Here is a 6,152-nt window from a genome sequence, read left to right as displayed (position 1 = left end):
CGTGATCTTGCAAAGCTTACTTGCTTTTCCTAAGCACAGGTGGTTTTAGAAACAGGTGCCTCTTTTGCGTAGCGGACCATCAGTAAATGATGCTTTTTACAGAAAAGGCGCATTCCATTAAATTGTTCATAATGCATGTTTCCTCAAAACAAATCATATTTTTCTTACGGACCTTCCTGAGGCCGTTATATTCCTATAAAGAAACTATAAATTCCCCAGACACAACATTCAGATTCAGATTCTATTTATGTCTATTGGCTGAGCAATGAAAAAATGTCTGGCGGTATTTTAGGAATGTTCACATACTTCATGAAATTTAATCCTTACAACAATCAGTTATGAAATTTATTTCTTTAATGACAAAAATAAAGCAGTTACTATTTTTTTTTCTTTTTTTGTTTTAAACAAATAAGGAGGACTTCCCTGGTGGCGCAGTTGTTAAGAGTCCGCCTGCCGATGCAGGGGACACAGGTTCGAGCCCTGGTCCGGGAAGATCCCACATGCGGGGGAGCAACTAAGCCTGTGCGCCACAACTACTGAGCCCACGTGCCACAACTACTGAAGCCCGCGCACCTAGAGCCCGTGCTCCGCAACAAGAGAAGCCGCTGCAAAGAGAAGCCCACGCGCCACAACAGAGAGTAGCCCCTGCTCGCCGCAACTAGAGAAAACCCGCACGCAGCAACGAAGACCCAATGCAGCCAAAAATAAATAAATAAATAAATTTATAAAAACAAAAAATATATAAGGATTTGGGGACTCAGAGCGGTTAAGTGACTTATGAGGTGATAGATCTACGAAGTGGTTACACTAGGATTGAAAACTGGGCTCCTTCCTGCATGTTTTCTATGTAATAAACCATTACTGAGAAAAGAGGCGACGACCTCCCAGCAGACTCCCCGCAGGCCCCCAGAAGCCTGGCCTGGCTGCAGTTTTATTTTCACAGCCTTTCACTGACTGTGTGTGGCTTCTGTGGCACTGACTTGCCCCCAGCCCTCATATCCTGTCGCCTGGACCAGAGAAATGGTATCTCTGTCAAAGCACCCAGGGACATAACAGCTGCTGAGCCAGGAACGTACCTCATTTGTGTGCCCACGATTCCTAAAGAGCTGAGCCGTGGTATTGACCTGCTAGGAGGCACTTGCCTGGAATAAGCGTTTCTTCATTTATTCAGTAAATACTTCATTTTAAGGAATTACACGAGCGTGGCAGGCACTGCATTAGACACTGGGAATAAAGCAGAGCCCCCCAGTAACAGTCTAAGTAGGAGACAGACATGTCCACAGTCACAGTTGCTCTGGCTATGTCCCAGGATGTGTGAGGATCCGTCCAGGGGCAGAGGGGGCTGCACTGGGCATTCTGGTCAGTCCAGAGAGACTCTTCAGAAATGTCCCTGAGGTTCCAGTGCAGTGAGGGCTCACATTGCACTGGAGATCTGTAACTTTGAAAAATTAATTAATGTTGTATACCACCTTACCATTTTACATTAAGAAACGAAGTATACGACCATTCTCCAGAAGGGCTAATCAGACAAATGGCAGGCCAAGTGCCACACTGAACACACTTCCCAATGTCTTGTGGATGGCTTGTTCGCTCCTCGACAAAAAGGGCTGAAGACCAGCAGACTTTATCAAGATTTCTTGGAGTTGATAAATCCCCCAAAATCTCTGTATAAGAACATCTGAGGCTTCCTTTCAAGTTCATCAACATTAGACATTAGCAACTTCATCAAAATACCTTTATAATGATGTTTAACCTACAGTCACATGAATAAGCTTTATTTCCTTGTAAGCTGAAATGATTACACGTATTAATGCGTACAGGTGTTGCTAATCTACCTGAGTTCCTTTTGTATGTGGCCTGTTTCCCAAATCGTGCAAACTTACCATTTTTGTCTGCATTCTCTCCAGGTTTCTCTTTAATGCCTAGATACCGATGCTCTTCAAAGAGATGGGAATATAGGTGAAGAGGCAACAGGGGAGAAGACTTAGCCACTTTAACTTGGGGGTTCTCATTTACAACAGCTAAGACAGCCCTTTCATTTAGGGACTCCGTAGCGCAGAAAAGCCTAATCACAGGAACTCAGACATCAGCAGAGTCTGGGAGCCCAGACAGAAACAATGACAGGCTGGATATAAAGTCTAGTGTTTTGACTTTTAAGTCCACGTAGCCTGATCCTCTTAGAAAGAGCTTGGGCAGAGCGCTGATCAGATGCCCCACGGGCTGTGCTACAGTCAGGGACCGCAGGACCCTAGCTGGCAAAGAAAAAGAAGAACCAAGGAAGAGCAATGCTGTCTTTGGACCACGGTGTTTCTGACAGGATCCTGCGGTGACAGCAGTGCCCCTCAGCTCCTGCTGCTCACACAGCTGCGAGAAAAGGGAGGAAGAGTCCCAACGCACGGACAACGTCTGATGTGTCTGTGATGCTGTGTAGTGTTCGGGTTCTCAAATACAACTTTCACAAAATTGGGGGAAATGCTGGCGTGTCCAGGGGGAACTAGCTGGAGGCAGGGAGCTCAGGTGATCCCCGCGATCACAATGATGCTTTGATCAGCAATGTTCCTAAAAAAGTTCACAGGCCAGTTTGGTTCTTTCAGAAAAGTATTACGTGACACTGTAGGAAAATCTAAACATTCGGATGATACAAAGAGACTCAGGAATTTTGTGTGATCTATGAAAGAATAAAGGCGAATTTTTAGCTGATTTTATGAAGTCTGCTTGTAAAATAACTAAACGGGGAAACAGAAGAAGGAGCAGAGCGAGGACAGGCTGTGGTCTGTCAATGTCTCCCTTATAAATTCCTAGAGGGAAGGTCAGGGCCGAGGGCATGGTGGGCCCTGGGGGCACAGGTGTAACTGGGGCCAGGTGTGGATGGGGAGGGAGAGAAATGGGAGGGAAGGGGGAGGGAAGGCACTGACCACATGGGGCAGGAGATGGGTCTGGGAGTGCATAAGACCAGAATAAAGAATAAAGCAAGAGGGTTTCCCTGGTGGCGCAGTGGTTGAGAGTCCGCCTGCTGATGCAGGGGATGCGGGTTCGTGCCCCGGTCCGAGAAGATCCCACGTGCCGCGGAGCGGCTGCGCCCATGAGCCATGGCCGCTGAGCCTGCGCGTCTGGAGCCTGTGCTCCGCAGCGGGAGAGGCCACAACAGTGAGAGGCCCGCGTACCACAAAAAAAAAAAAAAAAAAGACTAAAGCAAGAAAAAACAAACACGTAACTGCACGTAACATGACATCATATCAAAGTCAGTGAGGAAAGGATTAAGGATTCATAGAGTATCTTAATGACATAGCATAGAAATGGAGGTATTTTAAAGCCAAACCATGAGCAAGTATAGGAATATAATTACCTTCCTGGATAAAGAAGAGGACCAGTAGGAAGTGGGAAAGATGGCTTGGAGCTAGTTTATGTCCAAAAAGAGTCAGAGTGAGGTAAAGACTTCTTTTTCTGTATCAGCCAGATCATATTACTCCATGTAAGATCATAATCTCATTCTCTGCAATGTCCCAGATCCCGGAACGAAGTTGCAAGTTAAAATGAACAAACAAACACAATCCCTATTTGGATTTGCAGACACTGGGGTGGGAGCCTGTCCACTCACAGCAGCGGGATGGGAGGGAGTCCTCGTCTGAGCCCTGGTGCCTGGTGACAGGTGGGCTTGAGTGGCACTGGCAGCAAGCTTTTCACGGCTGTGAACCTTGCTCTGGTTTCCAAAGCTCAGGTGTGCAGGAGGGAGGGGTTGAGCGAGGCGCTGGGTCCTTCTGTAAGGGAGCCTCAGTTTCCCCATCCTGAAGCTGAGAGGGTTGACCTCTGTTATCTCTAAGATCTAAACCTCCAAGAGTGAATTTGCATCATTACACCTGTTTGTTTTATTTTTTTATTTTTTTTTAGTTTTGGCCACACCTCGCAGCTTGTAGAATCTTAGTTCCCTGACCAGGAATCGAACCTGGGCCCTCAGCAGCAAGAGTGCAGAGTCTTAACCACTGGACCACCAGGGAATTCCGTCATTACACCTGTGTAATAACCCATGGACTGTCTCTAAGGGCTCAGTGGCTCAATTCAATTAAAGTGAGTCCTTGTCAAGCTACTACATGTAAAGGCAAAATAGTAAGAAATGATGTTCCATTGCTACTGATGGGCTCTTACAACCTCCTGGGCTGTGTGTGTGTGTGTGTGTGTGTGTGTGTGTGTGCGCGCGCGCATGTGCGTGTGTGTGTGTGTGTATTTGCTATGGTCAACGTTCCTCTTTTAGTAGTATTTGTTAAGTATTCTAGTTTTTTGGTGATATTGAGCATAATAAGCTAATATGTTTTCCTTTACATGTTAATACTATTTATCAACTTCTTTAGAGATGCTTATTTAATGTATATGAATCCCCAAAGAAGGCAGCTTATTAATACCCAGGAGGCATTATTTTAGAAAGTATGTATTGTCAGATAAATTGGGTTAAGTTTTGCCACGGTCAAGCAGCGGGAGCAAGTTTCTCAGCCACTGAAAGCCTCGTGCCAAAGCCAGAACCCAAGGAGCTACGTACCTGCTTTACTTCAGTGTGTGGTTAACGAGGGCAGCTTTGGCAGAGAATTAGGGTGGAATCCATCCCAATTCCCAGAGTAAAACATCAGAATTAGGTTTTTATATATTTTTCCAGTTATGTTTATGCACATAGAAGCATTTACCCAAAGAACTTTTATATACACTATTCTATATCCTTGCTTTTTATCAGGTAATAATATCCCATCAACACCACATATATTTATTACAAAAATTTCAACTGCCGTGAATACAAGCCCACAGTCCCCTATTCTGCATCCTTAGGGTCAGATGTGTTTCAGTAGTCACAATTTTTCAAAGTTTGGAAAGATAATACTTTTTATAATAAATTCCCAGAAAGGTCTGGGGAGGCACTTCTTTTTCAACCACACTGATATTTCTGCAGTGTAACAAATGAATATTCACACTGACTGGAATGAATAAAAGCTATCAACGACACAGAACAGATTCACCAACAAATATGTACACGGCAAACTCTTTTTAAAACTTCAGTGTCCAGAATGTTGGGATTTTTGAATTACTGACATAGATGGGTATCACACTACTTGGAGTCACTGGATTTATTATCCATTTTCCTATGGATGGAACTCAGGTTATTTTAGGGATTTTATTATTAAATACGGGATTGAAATGAACATTTTTAAAAATGCATCTTTGGAGAAATACGAGGATATATCCTTAGGATGAAGTTCCAGAAGTAGAATTGATATTGAAGATGAAAGTCAATTGACGCGTGATTTTACATTTTGGCAAATATCGCCAAATTCCCTTCCAAGGAAGTTGCACCAGTGTAACAGTCTCACTAGCAGTATACGAAAGCGTCTGTTTCCTTGTGCTCCTCCTGCATTAGATATCTGGGCTGCTGCAACAAAGCACCACACCTTGGGTGGCTTATGTGGTATGAATGCCTTGCCTCACAGCCCCGGAGGGTAGAAGTATGAGATCAGCGTTGGCAGGGCTGGTTCTGTCTGATGGCTATGACGGACAGTCTGTTCCAGACTCCACTCCCAGCTCCAGTAACCTGGGACATTCCTTGGCTTGTAGACGGCTGTCTTCTCCCTGTGTTTTCCCCCTTACACGTCTCTTTGCCCACATTTCCCCTTTTTATAGGAATGCCAGTCCCATTGGACTCGGGTCTGCCCTGGTGGCCTCATCTTACCTTGACCATCTGCAGGGACCTGTTTCCAAATAAGGTCACACTCGCCGGTCCTGGGGGTTAGAGCTTCACCGTGTGGTGGGGACTCAGTGCAGCCATAACAGCTCCCAACAGGGACTATTATGAAACTTTCCCAACATGGTGGGTAAAAATTAGCATCTCATGATTTCAGTTTCCATTTCAAGTTGGATTGGAGTATTTTATTTAATTTTGTCAACTTTTTATTTTGAAATGAATGTAGATGCACAGGAGGTTGCAAAAATAGCTTGTGGAGTCCTGTAAGTCCTTCACCTAGCTTCCTCCAAAAGTGACATCTTCTAGAACTGCAGTATAATATTAAACCCAGGAAATGGACATTGGCATAATGCTGTGGACGAGACTACAGATCCTACACTGTTCTCGTCGGTTTCCACACGTACTGTGTGTGTGGCAGGTATGGGTTACTGTT

At 44.8% G+C, this 6,152-nt stretch overlaps 1 non-coding gene across 1 annotated transcript; it reads right to left on the bottom strand.

Annotated features, from left to right (window-relative positions):
• Positions 1–3,922: 3,922 nt before the first annotated feature.
• Positions 3,923–3,995, bottom strand: TRNAK-CUU. Its single transcript has one exon. It is a non-coding gene; the product is annotated as a tRNA-Lys (tRNA).
• Positions 3,996–6,152: the final 2,157 nt, after the last annotated feature.

This window comes from Monodon monoceros, unplaced genomic scaffold, assembly GCF_005190385.1.
Source record: "Monodon monoceros isolate NGI ecotype Baffin Bay Population unplaced genomic scaffold, NGI_Narwhal_1 Super_Scaffold_19, whole genome shotgun sequence".
Taxonomy (NCBI): domain Eukaryota; kingdom Metazoa; phylum Chordata; class Mammalia; order Artiodactyla; family Monodontidae; genus Monodon; species Monodon monoceros.
This window is presented reverse-complemented; position numbering and strand designations above follow the sequence as displayed.